The 22,506-nt window shown below is 40.4% G+C and overlaps 1 long non-coding RNA gene across 1 annotated transcript in view; it reads left to right on the top strand.

Moving 5' to 3' along the window:
• The first annotated feature begins 1,169 nt into the window (after positions 1–1,169).
• LOC112637784 overlaps positions 1,170–22,506 on the top strand; it is a 77,559-nt gene continuing 56,222 nt past the window's right edge. Inside the window, exon 1 of the long non-coding RNA XR_003122719.1 lies at positions 1,170–1,369. This is a non-coding gene — a long non-coding RNA (uncharacterized LOC112637784). The remainder of the gene's footprint in view (positions 1,370–22,506) is intronic.

Here is a 22,506-nt window from a genome sequence, read left to right as displayed (position 1 = left end):
GTGGAGATGAAGAGGGAGAGGGAAAGAAAGTTAGGAAGCGCAAGGAGCGATAGTTTATTAATAATGCGAAATAACGTTTCCCCGAACTTTATTAAGTTTTGCGTAAACGCGAATCCACGTTGCTACGTGATTGAAGTCTATCGCGAGTTCATTGTGTCGTTTAAAAACGTACATTTTAATGTAATACGTGCGAAATAATTTCCAGCAAAATAATGCAAAGCACGTGCGCAAACAGAAATAAGCGATGCTCTTGACAGATAGATTGTTTTGATACAATTGAAGCGTCAAACGCCAATAGTAGCTTTTTGATACTACGATATATCGCAAATAACTGATAGGTTCAAGTAATATGATATACTGTAATAAGCCATATAATGTTACACGTCGATAAAGGGCTCGAACAACGTTCGCTTTAGATAATTAATAAGGTAAAACGAGAGAGAAAAGAGAGCAAAAGAAAGAGCGAGGGGAAAAAACGAGTTCACGAGATCCTGACACAAGAGCCACGAAAATCTCGCTTTCCGCTTCTAAACTTACCCTGTAATCACAATATTATTGTGCTTGGCAGTTAAAGTCATATATAGCGCGGGGAATAAATACACGTCTCGTCAATATTGTTTGGATAACAAGAGCCGTTTGAAGAAGCGGCAATAGCGAGGAGGTTCTCGCAACGTGAAGATTCCCGACGACATAGAAATCTATAGGCGAGCATAAATAAACGCGACACACGCGCAAAATTGGCGCGAATAAAAATAATGAAAATGAGAATAGCGATGTGGCACGCGAGAACCAGAGCGACTATGATAATGAAAGTCATCTTAACAAACGTCAGTTGCAAAAAAGGAGCAGCCACGCGAGAGGGAGAGAGACGGCGAAAGAACACACGGAGAGACAGGCCGAGGGAGATAGATGGCGAACAGGGGCGAGAATGCGCGGTCTCCCTCCTGTCCCCCCCGCCCTCCCCGCCTTTCTCGAGGGCGAGAAAGGACGCGAGGGGAATTCTGGATCCTCTCGGTGGACCACCACAGGATCCACATCCCCACGGCGCTGCCTCGCGCGCAGCAGCCGCCGCCGTGGTGGGGGAACGTCAGGGGAACGTTAGAGGGGTGGGGGGGCTATATAAGGCCGGCGCGAGGGGGGGAGAGCTCAGTTCGTCCAAGAGGAGCGTATCGGTTACATTGTATCGGGTGACACGATCGGGTGCGATCATACTCGGCGGCGACGACGAGGCGCATCTTGTACTCGCGGGCCGCACACGAGACGCAGTTATCTCTCGTTGAACGAGAAGCGAGCAGGAAACGGCGGGGACTTTAGAGGACTCGGACGTGTGTTGCCGTGGGAAGACCGCGGACCTTGGAAGCTACGAAATGTAAGTAGCGCACATCTCTCTCCTTGTTAGTAGATCGAGAAAGAGAGAGACGGAGAGATGGAGACGAGCGGATCTCTCTTGGCCGGTGGATGACGGATCATCGATGACGTGCTCCCATTATCGTCGTCCCGGAGAGGAGAGACGTGCGTATTATCGATCGACCGAGATGGATCGCCGTTTTGGACGAGTCGCGAATAGTGTGAGCCGAGAGTTGTGACGTCACAACCGGCGTCCGGACTCGACGCGGTGCCGACGAATCTCTCGTTTTCCGGTGTTAGTGATGTCGGTCAGGATTTTCGTTGGGCAAAAAAAACGAACAAGCTCCAAGCTCGCTTTCTCTCTCTCTCTCTCTTTCTCTCTCTTCGTCTCGCCGGCTATTCGCGTCTCCGTCTCTCTCGTTCTCTAACCTCACTCTCGTGTTCCTTCGTCTCTCTCTCTTTCTCTCTCTCTTTCCCACTATATCTCCCTAGTTACAGCGTAGCCATATTCGAGCATGTTCATTACGAATACGGCACGTATTATCTTGTTGCGGCTTAATATTCTCTAAAGCTTACATCGCGCACAGTTACACACAGCTGTAACAAAATTCTCCCCTTTGTCTCCTCTCTTTTTGTTTCGTCGCTCCATTTTTTATATTTTAGCTGTAGTATTTTCCGATGGATTTTGCTTATATTTTTCTCTATGTATGTATATATTGTATGATATATACATATATATATATATATATATATATATATATATATATATACGCATACAACACACACAGCACTTACATCATGAAATTTCTCTCTCGTTCGCTCTCTGTCTCTTTCTCTCTCTCTCTCTCGCTGGCGCGGCGATTCGATTGGACGCGTGAACTCTCTTCGCGAGACGGCCGAGATTACTCGCGAAATTCGATTTCATTGGGAAACCGCCGCGCCGCGGGGGAGTCGCGCCATCAGCAGCCGCCCTCCACGTTTACGTCCGTACAGATTAATTAAGCGATCGATGCTTCTGGAACACGTGAAATTTGCATTAGCCGGCGAGCGAAAGGCGCGTTTGATCCGCCACACGAGGGCGAGAGAGGAGGGGGAGGGGGAATGGAACGCACGATCGAGAGTATTGCCGATGGCAGGGGGAGGGCAGGGGGTGCTTACGCGTCTCGAATCTCTTTCTAGCCCTATTGTTTTTTTTTTTTAAATTCTCGGATTCTTATTATCGCGTAATCGCAAGCGTATCTTCCACAAATAAAGTCCGATTAATTAAGTTTCAATGTAAAGTCTAATGAATTAAATGTCAAAATCGCGGCCGGAAGGACAAGTAAAAAAAGAAAATAATTATTTAATATAGTTTTATTTAATGTCATTTATATTTTCCTTGTTTTTTCTTACACGAGAAGAGAATTAACTCTACCAAGATTTATTTACTCGGCACATTTTTGTAGATAAGTTTGACTCTTGCCATTTGTGTCAGGTCGATAATTTATAAATAATCGAACCGGTTATATATAACTGATTATATGTCAAAAAAGTTAATTCTCTAGAGTGAATTATTAATAGAGCACGTGCCAGAAATTATCCCCGATTTAATTTAATTGTTCCTAAAATCATAAAGAGGTTAACGATAATCGATGGATTAAAATAAAGCATCCAACTCGAAAATTTACTTGATTATCCAGCAAGTAAGGTACATTATTTGAATGAAAATTCACTCAAACGATATCGCAGCTTAAACAAAACAAGCTTACACAATCAACAACAATCTCATTTAAATAAATTCAAATTTTGCTATCTAACAATAAGTTTATCTTATTCGTAGCATTAATTTAAGATCATTAGAAAATTATCGACAAATTATATCTGCTCATCTGCTTGGTGTGCATTTTTAATTAGATAATTAAATTCTCGAGAGAGAGAGAGAGAGAGAGAGAGAGAGAGAGAGAGAGAGAATTATATATTTATATATCTGGTGAAAATATACAAAATATGCTCTCAAAAAATCAGTGTAACGAGTAAGAAAATAAACTCGGTAAATCTCGAGATGGATCGCAAACGCGTCATTTCGCATTCTTACAACGTGGAACGCGTGGAAATGTTGCAACACTATCGTGAGATAGAATTAACGGCAGCGAGATTAATGATTATACTCTTAATCGAGTTAAATACCCGTACATGTGGCGGCCTTTGTAACAGACCCTTTATGCGCATTGTATATATTCGGCGGATAAACTCGAGCGAATACAATTCTGTTGCGCGAAACGACCGAAATGAGATCGATTCATTGCTTTTGAAGATTACATCTCGCTTTCGCGTCGGAAAAACGAGCAACGTCGTCTCCCACATTATTCCGTAAATTAATAGCGCGCGGTCGCGTTTTTTTTTTTTTTTTTTTTCACGCGTGTCCTTTGATCTAAGGTACGCGAAAATCTGCATAACGAAATGGAGTGCACGTCGCTATAACGTTATTCGACCGAGACGAGATTTCTCATCGTCGAGAGACAATATAGCGTGAAAAGTTTGAAAACGGTAGTGACAAAAATTGCGCGTGCAAAATACGTAGAATCTCGAGAAAACAAAAAGATACATCGATGCTAAACGAGAATATCTTTTTTCAAGATTTCACCTCCTGCCCTTTAATTTTAATTGACTCTTTCATCTCTACGCGGGGAGTTATTTAACATCAAACATTGAACAATTTATAATAAGCTCTCACCCCCCCCCCTCCCTCGCGTATAACCTTCCATGCGAAATTTAACGCGCGCGCCCGAGAGGGAGGGAGAGAAAGAGAGATACGTATTTATTCCGAAAAACAGAATAATATATTTCGAACGCGAAACATTTCAACGGTGACGTTGCAACGCGACGCATTCGGGCCGAAGTCGCGTTAAGTACTCGCGAGGCGCGTTACACCCCCCCGCTAAATTAATTCAGGCCGCTTTGGTGCTGAAAGTTTTCTGGCCGTCGTCGCCGCGAGTGCGCCACGCAGCAAATCGCATTTACATGATATTTTCCGGCGTAATTTACATGTTTGAGTCCCGGGACACCACCACTCGAAAATGCGTCGGCCACCCTCTCTCTCCTCCACCTGTCTCTTTTCTCTTCTCCTTCTTGCCGTCCTTTATTTTTATTTACACGCTCTTTTGACCGGAGGAAATTTTTTGCAAATTTTCCGTCGCGTTTTCGCGAGGGTGGCTTAACAGAAGTATCTCATTGCGCTGGATCACGCTGAACTCACCTTAATCCTTTTAACCTATCAACACACTCGGAACCTTTTACGTTGCACGGAGATATCTTCGCGCTCGCAATCCCATTAAATCCCTTCATCCGGTAGCGCTCGGAATGCGCTGACTTTAACGGCGAAGAGATAATCTTCCATCGGCTAACATAATGTATCCTTCCGCTGATTTAAGCGAAACTTAGTCGAGCGCAAGTTCGCGCGAGTCGGAAATACCAAAAGCTCGAGATTGACGGGCACCGTGATTCTCTACCTCTCTGTAGTACACCTATAAAATTGAAATCTATACCGAAAAGACTCTCTTTCAACGTCACTTCTCCCAAACATCTTATTTACACGATCAAAAATAATTAGGAGAAATATAAAATTGCACAAGTGGTTTGCACAAGTTCTAAAAATTCAACGACGTCCTTTATCATAAAGGATTTTAATGGAACTTGTTAATTATTTCACCCTGAATAAGTAATTATTATTAACATCGCGCGAAAATATCTCGGTTATGATTTTCCCTTGGAATTTCCGGCAAATTTTTTCAGAGATAATAATGATGAAAAAGAATTTTTGTGGCTGCGTGAAAGAATCGAGAGAAAAATAGGACGCGACTTCGTCTCTCCCTCTCTCTCTCTCTCCCCCCCTAAAACAGAAAGAATCTCGTCGCGTTTGTGACGTGCTTGAATCACTGTCGCGAGGCGAGGGGAAAAGTGGATGAAAGGTATCAGACGCGGCGGCAAGTTTTCATTTCGCCGTATGCATCATCACAATGTGATTGAATCGATGCGGCCGGGATACAGGCTGTCTGCGCGGTGTGAATATTTAATGAACGTTGCCGTTAATGAGGCTCGGCCATATTAGTATTAATTAACGTCGGGACGCCTGGCGCTTTCACCATGAGCGAGCGAATAAAAACACTAAATTAAAATAGACAACGAGGCCGGTGTGTCGATATAACCGATCATTAGCTATTTATCACGAGCCACGTGTTATCATTAATTCGCAAATGTAAATGTATCCTTATATCGGATCAAGCTGCGTGTGTTTGTCAATCGAAGTGATAGAGGTACATCGCGTCGTTTGTCGTTACACTTAGTATCTTTTCAAGCACACATTTGTATCAAATATAATATTCATATCTGTTCTCAGATAAATAAACAAATAAAAATTGGCATAAGAGTCATTTTGATTTAATTTTGATTTAATTCTGATTTATTTATTTGAGCCAAATTCCTAATTATTAAATAAACTTTTATCATATTTAGAAAATATATTCAAATAATATAATCTATAATAAAATCTCGAGAGAAATCGATAAGAGAACGCTCGTTTTACGCCTATCTCTAGATAGGCTAGATCTATAAAAAACGGATTGTCGAATAGATTGTACATACTTTTGAAGAATTCGTGCCATCAATCTCTCCTTTGTCAGGCGATTTCATGGTTCTTTCGAGAAGTTCGGATAAACTCGATCCCGTGCATTTGATCGGTGCGGTGCGTCGAATTCTTTGTCGGATTCCAGTAAATTCGGTACTGAAACTGTTCACTCTTGCAATGATCTTTTGTGCGACATTCCGGAAATTCAACCGTATTTTTTCATTTACTACAGTATTTGCAAATACTGCAGTATTTGCAAATACTGTAGTAAATGAAAAATTGGCATATAGTTAAACAATTTGTATAGATAACGTTTAAGTAGCTTTTAATTATACGATGATATATTAATACAGATATTTGAATTAATAAAGTGACTTTTGTTATTTTAACATTTAAAAAAATTAAAATAACAGTAATCATTTTAAATGTTATTGTTCATAATACATGCTTTTTAAAATTAAATTTTTAAAATTAAATTAAATTAGCAGCCTGATTCAGTTATAATTAACAAATAAATTAATTGATGAGTAATGTGATGAAATTAATTATGGATTAGATTAATAAAAATTACGCGCAATAAAATATTTACTATAATATCATTCAACATATAAAAAATTGAATTTATTAAATAGTATACTTTAAATATATGATCATTATTCATCATTGTTATTCATCGATGTGCATCTAATCCACATTTAGCAGTTTTGCAACGAGTCGCACAATCGATTGTCTCATTCCATCGGATCATTAATGAGGAACGAACGGTCGAATGGTGTTCTTATTTCGCGCGAAAATCAGAATGCGTATTGTTCGAGGGGCTGCGGATGCAGGACGCGCCGGAAAGAAATTGGGCGCATCGCTCGGAGATCATTACGATATCGTTGCTTTCAGGAAACAGATGGGAGAGGAGGGAGCATAGACACTATATAAGTGTTAGTTTTAAGCTGCGTGCACACATATTGAATCATATCGTCTTTTCAATTTATATCTTTTTTCTCCTTTCTCTATCTTCAAAAGGAGATAACAATTTTATTTTAAATAGAAGTAAATGAAAAAAAGAAATGTAATCATTTTTATGAAATGTTGAAATTATTTATGTTTGACTATGGATTATATTTGCATATGTAAATGTTTATTTATGTTTGACAAGATCATTGCTCATATGAGTTTGTCAGTATGTACGTAACTTTAGTACCAATAGTTTGCATTTCGCATTATTGCGCAACAGAGACAGAGGGAAGCTAGAGAGTAATAGATTCGTGTACAGGGTGTTTCAGAGATTGTTTATATTTCAATATTGAATCGAGATAAATATCATTTATATCAATGTAAAATATCGAGAAAAAATTATGTAATGAAAAAGAAAGATTATCACTGATACTTGCATTGCATATAACACTATAATTTTCAATTAATTTCTAGTAATTCTTATTTTAACAAAGATTGATGTAATTAAAAGATCTGATTGCCTCGAAGCGATCGACTTTGGACTTTGGCTAAAACGAATAGCACATGTGTCTGATCGAATTTTTTGCCGAAAAATACTTGACTCCCATTTCGAGGAGTAGGAATAAACTCGGATAGTATGCGATTTCTGGGGCATCCTGTACACGACACCTCGGTGCAGGCGGAGGAATAGAGAGCAGAGCCCGAGGCCATCGCTAACGATGCCATTGTCAGCGGCCTGGCCATTGTGCGAAGCGTCCTGTACGGAGCGCCGATTCCTGGCCAGGATCGGATGGCTGGCTTTATATATATTTCAGCGAGAGGGAGACGAATAAAACAAATCATTTTGGCAATGACGACGCGATGGGATACGATCGATCCACGGGAAAATCCGCAAGAAAAAGCCGCAGGGAAAAGCCGCCGCCGGCGATAGCTTACTTATAGCGAGAACTAAACATTTGATTTATAAGGTAAACGTGCGAGCTTTTCATGAGTACATGTATTTTGTAATTAAATACAAAATCAAAGGGTGAGATTCTAAATATGCGGATGATCGCGTTGACAGGAACCCTCTCGGTGAAAATTATTTGAGCAGAAAAATGTCAACGTTGCTTTAATTATTTCTCTTCAATATAAATCTTAAACAGTCTCAACTTTAAACTTTTCTATTTTTAGGATGAAACATGATAGAAATGTTACGTTATAAAATTGGACAGCTAAAAAACTCATTAAAAATTAAAATAATTTATAAGAAACGAGATATTTGATTCCTAATGATTAATGAAAATTTTTATAAAAATGTAAAGCTCCTTCTCGGAGGATTTTTGTCTTGATATCAATATGAAGTTATTAACTTTTATCGGTAGGCAACATTCAAACCCGGTTATTCGAGCCGAGAAGATACCCGGAGGAGCTTCGGCGAGCTTTTCTCGTCACCTCCGAAGGTATTAAACGGGACAACAAGACCGGGCTGTCTCGATATCCTTCCGCATTGCCGTCTCCCACCGAACTTCTTCCCCTCGAGTCGTTACATTGTGTGTCTCGCACGACGAATTCCAACACGCCCGTTGTGTTCGTAAAACAGCCACTTTTCCATCTGGTACTCCCAGAGTACCCCTCGAGCACTCTTTGTTCGATCTCGAAGTGCCGTTTCCTCTTTTTCTCATTTTCTCCCCGCCTTCGTCTCGAGTCCTTCGCCCGTTCCTTTTTCTCTTTTTCGCTCTCTTTTGCTTACCTCATATTATATCCCTATTATTTTTTTCCTCGTTCGCCTTATTCCGGGTATCGTCGCCTCCTCACGAAGACGTTCCATGGGAGAAGAGGCGTTCGATTGAATATCGATTACGCTCGATTTGAAACGCGCGTAATGAGGAAGGCCGCTCGCATCAGCTCCGCACGCGCTACATCGTGAGTGAGGAAAAAACAGTTAATAGTACGACGTAAAAGGGCGGGAAAAGACAGAGTGCGACGGGGTGGGATGTCGGACTAACCGTAAAGAGCTTTCAGATACGTTAGGATGCCATACAAGAGAGAGAGGACGAGAGTAGCGAACGTATGGTCGAGCGGAGAAAGCAATTTGCTAGTTGTAAATCGGTTATACACGGAACACTGTGCTTTCGATAGACTTTTCTCTCGACAGATTATGACATTTGCTGTTTATATCGGATCGAAAATGCAATTGGAACATAAGCGTCGAATGAGGAGCTCGTATTTATTTTTTGAAATTTAGAAGAGTATTTTATACGTCACGTAGTGATATAATAAATATCGCGATCCCATTGAATCGAACATTATATCGATGACGAGTAATTTTTTATAAATAATTTTGATCTTTTAATGACGTCTTTTCTTAGTGTGCGTGAGTTGCGTTGCTTAAGAGAAAATTAAATGAATCCCAAATTAGTATACAATATTTAATAGATATAATAAATAATCAAAAATAAATATAATAAACAATATTTGATAGATATTAAATAGATATCAAATAGATGCAATATTTTATAAGGAATAGTGATGTCTTTTCATCATTTATATATAAGTATATCGAGCGGGGTAGAACAATTTAGAGTCGCTTAGAGCTTTTTGCTATAATACTTAATATTCCACAAAACAGTAGGCGAACATTATAATGCAATTAAGAAGGAGACACGCCCATTTCTTCCGTTCGAGATGCAAAATTGACGATTTATGCTCCGGCGAATCGTCGTGATATATCAGAGGGTTAATTGAACATAAAATCATCAGGGCGGCAGATTTTATTCGGCCGCGAAGAGGCGAGCGTTTCAAAGCCTTTTTTTCCGGATCTCTCTTCTCGGGATTGAACCGAGACAAGGGAACAATTACCAGGGCCGTGTTACCCTAATCCGAAAATCCTGTTACTCGGGATCCTCCTCCGCGCTCGTGTGCCCTCGACTACTCTTTCTTACGAAGACAAACTTCATCCCTGGTCCGGGAAGACGACACGGCGCGGCGTTTCCTCCCTTTCCCTTCCCTTCCTCTCTCTCTCTCTCTCTCCGCTCGGTCCCTATTATATCTCGCCAACGATTTGCTGGAACTGCACATCCCGCACGTTCCTACCGAAATTCTGTCACTTCCGTTTCGCCCCGAAAAAGCTCCCTTCGAACACTTTCAACCCCTCGAGCGCCTCTCACCCGATCGTCGACGAACGTCGATAATACATCTTGACGTAAATCGCGAAATCCGGCGTCATTCCGAGAGACCGTGAAATGGAGTTACTTTGCGTAAGCGGGCGGGAAACACGTTAAAGATATTAGAAGCTATAGTCAGCGCGAGAATTAAATGACCGAGTTTCATTAAAAGTTCAAGTAAGCAGATTATCGCGTCCGCAATATGGTCAGTAATCATTTCCGCTGTAATCGCGAAGTTCATCGTGCTTCGATTAAAAGTTGCCGGCTAAGCGCCGGCGTCGCAAAAACGTGGCAAACAGGAAAATCTCGCGTATATTATAAAATAAACGGATTTTATTCCTTCGCTCGTGTGGCAATCTCGGGGCGCCATAATATCCGTCGCAAAGCCCTCGCATCTGCAAGTGGATACCGACAGATGAGGTGTTGTAATAAGCTGCGTAAACATCGCACGCGTTATCGCAGACGTTTAATTAAAACGTCGAACGATCGCAGGAATACGCCCTCTCTTCACTCAATGAATTTATTTTTTGATTCTCTCTTTTTCTTTTCGTGCGTCCCGCCTCTTTCCGACCTCTCGTCTTCGCCATCCCCCATACGACAAACAATGGCGGAGGGCGAAACCTCTTATTTTCTCTTATTCCACTCGCCGGCATTAAATCCACTTTAATTTGGTCAAGATGGGCAAAACGATCGATTGGGAGGGTTAATTAATCATTGAAATTCGAACGCTCGAAGCGACGAAGAAGAATGATGCGTAACACAGTATTTAAAATTTTTTAATTAATTATTAAATTTTTTCAAATATCAATCAGAGTTTATTATTATACATATATGTAAATGATATTGAGTTTTTTTATATATCGGAGAAAAAAAATTATTTAATAAATTGCGAGGATAAGATGCTCGTAGAAGATTTAATTTATATTCTGTTAAAAGTTAATTTTTAATTTTCAAAGTTAATGTGGCTTGCACATGTTCCGCTAAAATTTTGATAGCGATTTCATTGATTAAACTCCCAAATATATTTTGTGTCTCTATCTATCATTCCTTGAGACAATATCTGTACAGATGGATAATAAAGCTTAGCTCTCCCTTTTTTTAAAAAGAATATTTTTCAAAAAAGAATATTTTGCTAGATGTGAAGTTACAAATTGAAACGTTACAATTGTGACGTTTCGGACGTTTGATTTTTTTTATTTTTTCTTCCTTTAGTTTAAAAAAAAAGAGACGTAGTGTCCGAGATGTCATATGTGCGACGTTTTAATTTTTCTAACTCCACATTGATTAAAAATAAAAAGAAATTTTCTGTCGCATTTTAAGAATTATTAATTTATCGCGTTCACTCTCTATTGTTTCTAGTTTTTGCATGTTATGAACAGATAGAGAAATTGAAAGGTTTCAAGAAATTAAATTTTCTTGCGGGCTAGTTACGCGAAACCATAGCGTTTATTTAATTTCCACTGTGCTTTAATCAAATATCCGTACTTTAAGAAAGTTTTTAGTTATTGAAATATTTGTCGTTAGGAGTGAAAAGATTTTGACAAAAAAATATCGATCGATCGCATTCACATTTTGAGGAAATATCAGTCTCGGATTCGGAAAAGATCAATAACCATGCTTTATACATGGAACTTACTACACACATTTTACGACGATCTCTTCATTCTATCGCGAATTTCGGTTCTTTGAAAGTCTTCCGAGCCCTTTAAAAAAGAATCGGGTAAGAATGGCAACGCGTTGGCTGTTTCATAAACCCGCTCACGTACGCATCGTCGATTACCGCGAATAACGCTAGTCTCGTCCAAGATCTTTCCTTAACGGCCACCGGCCATTGTACCTGATCCTGCGAACGTGTTTGGAACACGTCGTGGAAATTCCTCCCGTGGTGCCCTGGCCGCGGTCGCGTTAGCTAACGCAACAGGATAACTTCCGTGCTTCTACTTCTTCGAGTACTTCTTTTCTTTTCTTCCCTTCTCGCTTTCCCGCATCAACGACTTCTGGCACTCCATGGCGTTCGTAAAACAGCCACTTTTCCAGTCGACGTTCTCTCCGGGGATTTCCGAGGTGTCTTCATATCCGCCACCGACCCCATCGCGTCACGTTGCCCTCGTTCCCCGTTTTTTTAAGTTTTTTTTCCCTCCCTTTTTCCGCCTCTCGAATGTGGACTTTAAAGACTCGCGTTTATTTTACATTTGACACAGAAGCGAGAATATCTACGATTTTAATGAGAGAATGGAAGAATATAATAATTAAGATTCGTGAAAGAAAATTTTTAACTGCAAAAATAACGGAGTACAAGTATTTATTGTACGGAATATTTAACACACTTTAATAATTCTGAAAATATTTTTCTTTTATTCTTCTTAACCCAAATTTCTACAATTCTATGAGATAAAGTACATATTTCTGAAATTAGCCGTTAGGCGACCCGTTTATCTCGCAAATACGAGAAATAGACACCTAAGATATTACAGTGCATGCCACTGTTCGCATTCACCGTGTATTCAAGATACACAATGCATAGCGGATAACACCGCGATGAATACCATCGGGCTCCCTTCCAAAGCGCGAACCCGGAAACGCGAGAGGAAGATGTGGGAATAAGGCGAGGCTCGATATATATAAAAAGAGACGACTACCGATTCTCGCCTTCATTTTTTACACACGCGGCGAGAGAAAGCGGGAAGAGGAGAGAGGAAAAAAAAGCGGCGTGAAAAGCGCGATAGAAAGCAAAAAAAGCGACGCGAAAAGAGGAGGGGGGTGGGAAGGAAGAGAAGGGGGGAAGCTCTACGATAGATGGGGGGAAGGAGGTAGGCGCGCGAAAAGCGAGACAGGCAAAAGGGGGGCCTCGGTTTTCCGTGTGGGTGCTGGAAAAATATTTGCATATACCCCGCGGCCGCCCCTCTCCCAGCCACCCCCTCCCCCCTCCCCCTATATCGGCCGCGTGATTCCTCGATATCGGCTCCTGCGTCTCCATATTCCGAAGTTTCACCAGCCGAAGCGACTTTCGCGCGACATCGAGCCTCCACTTTTTTTTCTTCCCTCACCTCTTCCTTCTTCCTTCATCCTTTTTTCTCCTCCCTCCCCCGTCCGCTCTTTGCCTTTATCTCTGCTCGTGTGCGCCGGTTTCTTCATCCACTTCTCCCTTTCCCTCTTCGCTGTCTCCCCCGCGACGATCTTCGTCCTCTCGCTCTCTTTTTTTTTTCTTCTCGTTGGCGCAATGTGCATCGGAAAATATGAATCCTTCGCCGCGCATTGTCTACGACAGCGTTTCTCGAACTTTCCGCCATTGTGCGCGAATGATAAGGGGACAAAGGGAGAAATTAAGAGCCGTCCCCGATGAGAGCGCGAGAGAAGAAGCGTCGTGACGGCGATGGGGACGGCCGTAATTTGCATTGATGCACCGAGGCACTTTGTTCGCGCGCATATAATTATGTCGTCCTCTCTCACTTCCCTTTTTGGGGAAAATCATAATTTGCGGTGTGAGTGTGTTTCGTATTTTCGAAACATTCTGTCCACGGGAACGGGGAGCGGAGAATGCGTGAATTTATTACGGGTCCATATCCGATAATCGAATATTTTTAATTTACGCACACACGCACGCGGCGCACACTTTTATTACGATTCGTATTCAATATTCTACATTTGTAAAATTGTAACTAGGTTTTTACATGTGCGAACAAATGTTACGTCACAATGTGCAAATTTCTCTCTTTGATTTAGCCAGCGCAAAAATGGCGATCTCGCCGCAAGAAATCGAATTACCGCATTATTATTCAGGAAGATGCAATCAATGAACGGTTTGTTTTTCGATACTTGGAAACAACGTGGCGGCGAATAGATGGTGACGGAAGATCGATCGTTGCTACGTTATTCCGAAAAAAAAAAAAAGGCGAGCGGCCAATGGTCAAACGAATGCCGTTGTTCGGCAGACACGGGGATACGTTCTACGTGGAGGGGGGAGGGGGAGGGGGGAAGGCGCGGCTAGTTGTTACAATTTTTAATTGGAAATTTTTTTGGAGACAGAGTGTTTCTAATTGACTACCGTAACAAAGAACACAAAGAAGTGAAAAAAAGAATTTTTCAAAAAATTGCACTCCGAAAATATTAATACTTTTATTGTACGGCTGGAAACACTTTTGCGAAAGTAAAATGTGTGTAAGGATAGAAATGTAACAAAATAATATTCCTGCACTGAGAAAAAAATCTGGTTGAATTAATTAGACATTTGGTAGATTCAATCAGTATGTCTGTTGGAAAATGAACGAATCAGAATTCCTTTAGGAATTACCAGATGAGTAGGATTAATTTCTTCCTGTTAAATTTACCAAATTTTCTTAGTAATAATACTAAATTTACAAAAAAATGGCATTACTCTGTCTATGTTTAATTAATATAACAAGACGTTTATAGATCTAGAAAATACTAATCAAATCCTTGTAGTAAAGTCTATTAAACGTTCCAGTTATAAAAAATCGAAACTAAAATGCCTTCTGTCAGGTACATCTTGATACGATCAAACGAATAATATTCCATAAATGGTTTTGTTTATGGGAGGATTTCAGTTTCCGAATTTTATTTTCTTCGTTTTTCCACATAATTCAATTTTATCATCGTTAAAAAATAAATAACGAAAATTTGGGGAAACGTTCGCGCTGCATCATTTCGCCAAATGACGGTTGCGGGATCAGCAATGTGGGAAAGATGATAATAGCAATGTCGTATCACACTCGTATTATGCGAATGATGAACGATGACTCTGTATACTCCAAACGTCCCGTCGCGTTACGTCACGTCGCTTTAGACTGTGTCACGCGTGTTACATGCTCCGTCATTCTCGATGATGTATGAAGAAGGGTCCTGGTTTCTTAAGGGCTTACCTTTCCGGGGCTAACTCGGATCCCTACGATATTAGAACGACCGCGCGAAGACGATAATACATATCGGGTCAAAGTTATAATTGTATCAGTACCCTCTATCCCGAGTCTCAATATAATTTCATCAGGAACATTCACAGACATACGAAGGACACATGGTACTTTCTCTAAATCTTTCAAATACGTAGCAGTTATTTCAGTTTCAGTTAATACAATATATATCAGTATGACCTATGTGTTTGGAAACTAAATTCGCCTTTAAGATGTAAAATTGATTATTTCACGATTGAATTCTGCCAGAACTTTTGAGATAGACAATGTAATAAAAATCAAATTTTTATTAAAGGTAAATGGACTCCGAATGATTTATGAAATATATATATTTTCGATACCGTTGAATATCTCTTATTTCCTTCGGTCAGAAGTTGGACTTTATCTTCTCGAAGGCAGGCACGCTCGGCTCGTTTGGAAAAACGTTTCGTCACGCTCTTATCGAAGCGAACCGATACGATACGATACGATCGATCAGTCGCGGCTGGCGGCACGTGACATCTCTCTTTCGAGGATATCTAAACCGTGCCGTTTCTACGGGCGAACAAGTTCGAAGGAGGGCACGCGCGGTTAATTAAAGCGCGGTACCGAGTTAATAAGCGGCAAGTCGATGCTGTAATTAACGATCATTACCGTCGAAATATCCCCGCCAAAGAGGATCACTAGTGGGGGCAGGACACCACACGGCGAATTTTAATTAATTCGATCTACCGCGGCGAATTCCTCGGGAGATTCCGCGACCGCGTTTTAACACTTTGCCCGCGAGCTGTCGATTCGCCCGTCCCGCTTTTTCTTTGTTAATTAGGCGGCATGCAAATGCTCTCTGGATTTTTCGTAGCGTATTAATTGCATCGAAATTAAAAATCCTCGCGCCACTTGATAATGAGATGGCATTAATTAATAATGATCCGTAGAAGATGAATCTTTGCGGGACAAAATCAGATTTTGTATTCGAGATTTTATATAAATACAATTGTTTTACAATTGACTGACATATGTAGAATTATATATCGCATATATTTCTTAAAATCGAGAAGAAATAAATTCGTACTAGAATTAAACGCGAAATAGTAATAAGGTGAAAAAATGTATAAAAAAAATCGTTTAGTCCGAGCTAATAATTAGTTGTTTATTTAATCGCCTAGAAAGTATTTTTTTTTCTTAACATCGTCTAATGCAAATTTCAATTTTGCATAGAGACCGGCTAACGCATTAACCTCGAGAACAAAGTGCATTTCCAGCAGCTTTAAATGCACTTTGTTGCCCTTTAACGGTCGGAATGGCCGCGTGACAACGCGCGAGCACGTATCTCGGGGGAAAAAGCGCACGAAGAGTATCAAGATATGTTAGAGGGTAAAGTCATTTCCGCGAGCTTTCCGCGGCAACCGAGGGAGGGAAAAAAAAGAGAGGAAACTTAAGCGCCGCGTGATAATATCGACGGTAGGAGAATTTTCGTTATCCGCGCGTGCGATCGTCGCACGTCCCGGGCGAGAAGGGGAGGAAACGGGGGGGAAAGGGGACGGTAATTGGTTGGGAGAGAACCCGGGTTTGTACGCGCGTGGATACGCTTTCTAATATTTGTACACTTTGATTGGAGTTTGCCCAGACGGGGACTCAAATTAATTACACACTTTTTCCCGCGCGCGTCCCGCATTTGCTGCGCGCAATAACGCGAAAATGCGACGAGTTTCCGACAATCTCGGATGCAACACGCGACGATGATGCACCGCCGATGCGTTTGAACCAATCGGGTGATTCAAGAAGCGCCCGTTATTAGATATCTTATTTATTTTAAATCTGTCGTGCTTCTTTACGGAATTTACGATTCGCGAGATGTACAGGGTGTTTCTTAATAAGTGCGAACAATTTTAGGAGATGATGATTCTTTGTCGAGAATTAAGAGGGGTTTTCATATAAACATTAAAAAGTTGTAATAAAAAATTGATTAGGAGTTGCTAGTTTCACCCCCTTATAACAAAATGGGAGGGTGAAAAAAATATTAATAAATAACCTTTTTATTAGTAGAAAATATCCACCTAATTTCATTTCTTTAACTTGTTCCAAATATGAGAAAAAAATAAAAACCTAATTTTATAATTTTATATATTTTATATATGAAACCCCCTTTAATTTTCGACAAAGAATTATCTCCTAAAATTTTTTGCACTTATTAAGATACATCCTGTAGAATAATATTAAAAATATTTGTTTTCAAAGCGAGCATGCTCTCTTTTTTTACGCAAGTATTACGCTAGCTGTCAATTTAATTATATTTTGATGCTATTACTTTGCAAATTAACTTTGCGCCATTTAAATATTATTCAGACACTTGAACTCGGATATAAATCAAAACTGCAAAACTAGCAATCGCGTCGAAACTGATATATATGTATACGAGACTGATTTTCGCGAGTTTACTAGTTGGCGAGTATGCATAATCACCAACTATCTCCGACTCTATAAACTGAGATAGTTCGAAACTCTAATGTAATTGTATTAAAATCTTCACATAATATAACCGTGAGACTCACAATCGTGTATAACAACTCGTAATTACATAAAATTTCTCTAATGGACGTCGCGTCATAAATAGCTTACGTTATGCTAATATCAACCAGATGAACACTATCAGGCTCGAAGCTAGAAGATTCTTTTTTTTTTTTTTATTACCGCGGTTGTACTTTTCGTCTTACGCAATCTCTTAAAAGTACTACATCCGTAGTTTTTACCTATATTTTCCGCTCCTGTTCTCCTCCCTGATCCGTGAATCGCTTGCTTTATTTTAAGCGTGAAAAAACTGGGAAATATTAAAAGAAGCAGACCTACTTTCTACGTGGCTCGAAGAAAAGCTCGGCTTGAAGTTCGACCTCGTAACTCGCGCCGCCACCACTACTTTCAAATCTCGTACGTACTTTTCTACGCGACGACGGGGGAAGGGACGACGCGAGACCTTGCCGTCCAAAATTTAGAACGACCAGGAGATAGACGGAAGAGGAGAGGGAGGAGGACTTTGGCGGGAGAGATCGTAACTTAAATCCAGAAGTGATCATTTTAATAGGGTCAAATTAATTTCTCGCGAGAATGCGGCGGCGACACTGCAGCCGGAGGGTTGGCTCCGACGCAAGAGTTGCCGGGCGGTGAAGTGAGGACGGAGGGAAGGGACTGCTGAAAGCTCGACTGGTGCACAAGAGGCAAAGTGAGAGAGAGAGAGAGAGAGAGAGAGAGAGAGAGAGAGAGAGGGAGAGAGAGAGAGGGAGAGGGAGAGAGGAAGGGATGGCGAGAGGAGCGCAGGAAGAAAGGGAGGATCGAGAGAGGGTAGCGCCGGGATCGTGGGGCATAGATTATGAGATGGGTGACATTCTCTGACATTTTAGTAATGTCGCCACCGTCTAAGCCAACCGCCACCCGCGCCACCGTCTCCCCCTCCTCTCTCCTCTACGCGTCCTTCCTCTCTCCGGATGGTGGTATTTGGTACCCAAGGGGCATACGGGCATAGTTTGCCGCGCGCGGCCGTGGTACAATTCGCTCGGCAAGTTTCCGCAGCTAATTACCATATAGTGTCTTGCGGCGCGCACCCTTCTCTTTGTCCCTGCTAGTCGAAGTCCTTTAATAGACGCTACGGCAGCTGCGCAGCTGCGAGGAGCGGTCAATTTTGAGGTGCGAATGCGATTGCGAATTACGTTTACACCGTCGTCGGTCGCGTCCAGGTGAAATCTACGAAATCAATTGCATCCAGAACAATTGGATGCGACGGTACAATTAGATTTAGATACTTGGAGGATGTAAGAGAATCCGTCTCTTATATTAATTCCCATTACAGAATAATCTGTTAGAGAGTTTCTATTGAAAATTTAATGTAGAAGAATCTGTACTAAATTTATTTTTAGATTCCATATTTATTTATATTTAACACAAACTCTTTCTCTGTCTCTTTTTATTATATTATATATCTTATCTGGGACACGGTATTTATTTTTTTCCTTCCAAAGTTTTACCGTTATAAACCGGCTCTTAGTCCGATATTTAAGGGCCGAGAGAAAAGCTGAAAACGTTCGGTGTCTAAATTTACATCACTCTCGTCCGCCCTTCTCGTTCCGCTTCAATACAATCGAGATACCAGATACTTTGGTTGGCCGGGTCATCTATTTCCTCCCTCGGCTCCTCGAGCGACGTCGACTAAAGACGACGACGTCAGAGAATCTTTCGCCATCGGTCGCGCCAGCCCGGATATATTCACCCTCCCTTGTCCTCCTTCTCATTTTTACGCCGTCCATTGTAAACGGCCGCGATCGTATTTACATACGCCGCATTATAATAGCGCGGCTCGCTAAAATGAGACTCCGCGCAAATTTTCCGCGAGCGAGCGTTAACGAGCAGGGACGATCGCGAGGAGCGCGACGCGCTAAAAGAGGGAGTGAATACGAAATTAATAGTATTCCGCGCCGAGGGCAAAGAGCCCGCAACTCCATGCATTTATACGCGCTCGCTTGGAAAAACCCCTGTTCGCCTTCTTTCCACATTGTCGCGTTTTCGCACCTTTCCCCGATGTTCCTTCGTTTTTTTTTTTTACGTCCCTTTTCTCCCCCTCGCATGCTCCGTCACGCGATTACTCCCGGAGAAATGCGTGGAAACAATAAAGCGCATAATATAAGAGGACTGGTGTATTTATGGAATTAAATTTATATAGAAATTTCGCGCGCGCGGTTCGGGAAGCACGTGTTTTATTCACTGTCGGTTGAGGGATGGAAATTACGATGCGAGAGAATCGAGATATTAATAGAAATTACAGACATGCTTCACGCGAGCACTGATTCATGAATAATATTTAAGCGATAACGCTTAATCGCGCGCTTACAAATGTTTGCATTTTCGGATCATTGTGTTTGGGAAACTGTTTGCGCCTATTTGCATGTAGGTCGCATCGATACAATCGATCCGCCGAATGTAGTTGGAAATATCTTGAGAGATTGGGAACGTGTCGCGTCTTTTCCGCATCAGCTCGATCCTCGAAATCATTTCTGGCGCACAGCAGATAAGTAACAGGGAATCGCTTAAATGTCACATTATTGACTGATACTTTTAGACCAACTGTTTTAAATCAGACACGAATCTAAGACATAAAGTGTTCTCTTAAAAAATGATCCAAATTCCCAACTTGAAGTGAAAAACATGCTATGTTTTTCGAAAATTGCCCATATATATATGCTCATGAGGACGCTTTTTTCAAAATGCGACCTTTATTATAGTTCATTTATAAAAGGACTGTAATTTGAAAAATTGTTTTTTTCCTTCAAATTCTCTTTGGAGATGTTTCATATTTTATTTTTAAAAAATGTGTGCTCGAAATTTCAAATGGGATTCATAAATTTTTCGCGGGACAAACTCAATCACTGAAAGTGATCCGTTGCAAAATACACATAATCGATTTAATATACAATCGAATACACACCTCGCAGATGATAGTTAAGTTCGAGGAAAGAGGCAGCGCGAGAGAGGCAGAGTTAATAAATAGAGTCGTACGGTGTGATGGCGTATTTCACGTATTTTCATCGCCAGCGGTCCCTTAGGTCGCCGTAATATAGAAACGAAAGGGATGAAAGATAAGAGGGGGAGGACCCGAGAGATATAGCCAGAAGAGTCGAGTCTCGGAGGCTCGTAAGTAGTTTTATTAAGGGGTTCCTTTCCGAAAACCGTGGAAGGACGGTTGAATATACATCGTCGAAGATATATGCGATATCGATTACCGTTTCAAGACTCCCGATATTACGTCGTCGGTCCATCCGTGTACTTTCTTCCACATACTATCGCCGTCAGCTGTACCTCTCTCTATCCTTTTTTTCTTTTAGCTCGCGTACAGGATATCCGCAAAATAGCAAAATAGTGTAATTTTATATTTCGACAACGTTTATCAATTTTACTTTCGCGAAAGCCCTTCGCAAATTTACCCACCTAAAATTAATTATTCTTTCGGAATATCATAATTGAAATTAAAATCACTCATGTTTTATATCATAATACTTATAGGTTTCCTACATTTTTTATGTACTAATTATATTTTATAATATATATTATAAAATATAAAAAATATATATTGTATTATATTTAATATTATATTTTTTGAAAAATTGTTATATTTTTCCTCTCATAATTTCTACATTTAAATTGGAAAATTTAACTTAATGAAAATCTCTTTATATAGCGATTCCTTTGTTGTTTATGATAAAAATAATGATTATAATTTTATATTATTGTCAAGTGAAAATCGATTCCGAATTTTTTAATAGGAAAAATTTATAAATGAAGATAAGATAAAAATTCACGGATACTCTTTTCCCAGTTTCTCTCTTTTTACTACCTATCTTGTTCCATCTTTCTTTACTCTTTACAATGGTCCCTCATTCGTTTGACTTCCCATCGCGTTTACGAGTCAAACACGTACATGGGGAAATAGTACATATATAGAAGCGAGAGCCTATCTTGCAAAATAACTTTGAGGCACTCTATCTACGTAATAATATATATGTTGTCTACGTAATAATATATATGTTGTCTACGTAATAATATATATGCGTACATGGGTTTTGATTCCTTAAATAATGAAGATGTATCCCCCTAATATAAATATAAAATAGGACAATGCAATCGTATGATACTGAACAAAAAATTTGAAATTCTAAAGAAATTAAAGTATTATACGATTTACTTTTCTTTACATGTGAAATTTTATTGAAATTTATAATGATATAAATATGTGATTGAAATGATTTATACAAAAATTCGGAAAGTGACTTCAATAACGCAGTAGACACCGACGGATGCATAAATAAGGTCGAGGAAATAAACCGTGGCGAGCCGAGAATTTGATTAAGCCGAACAATAGTGGAGCATAACGGTTGACGTTTGGTAAGAGTAATTCGAGGATATAATGTGATTACAAATAATGTGAGTACCTAGGAGCTACGAGCGTAAAATAATTTCCGAGGAGAACGTGACGTATATGCGGAGCCGCGGTGAGATATGTACTCTGACCCCTTAAATAATCAAAGAATGCGCAGGATGTGTCATTTTGGAGCTACGTATCACGTGTGACGTAGAATTAAGCGAGAGCCCTTGGCGTTCTCGCCGAAAGCCCGTGTTATCTCAACTATGCAATCCAATTGTAAAATTGAATAATATATATAATAATCGATACGAGGAGCGTCGCACGTGCTTAATAAAAGTACAGAACTCGTAAAAGGAAGTCTACGCTCCTGTAAAACAATATTTATTTATTCAGGGAAAAAAAATAGAAAAGAGGAGAATGCTTCTCAATGCATCAAAATTCTCAGAGAACTTTCGAACAAAATATTCCGAACAAGCTTTCGGGCAAACTTTTTACAAGCTGCACTACTGGGTCTTTGTTATAGTTTTTCGTCGATTGACTCGCGAATAATTGACAAGCGCACCGTCGTTGCGCGCAAATTTGCGAAGGGCTTTCGCGAAATTTTAAATTCCGCTACGTTATAAATGTTGCACGCGCAAATATCCGTAACGG

The sequence above is a fragment of the Camponotus floridanus genome, unplaced genomic scaffold (genome assembly GCF_003227725.1).
Source record: "Camponotus floridanus strain SB8 unplaced genomic scaffold, Cflo_v7.5 scaffold20, whole genome shotgun sequence".
NCBI lineage: Eukaryota > Metazoa > Arthropoda > Insecta > Hymenoptera > Formicidae > Camponotus > Camponotus floridanus.
Note: the sequence above shows the minus strand (reverse complement) of the source record. Positions and strands in the feature narration are given on the sequence as shown.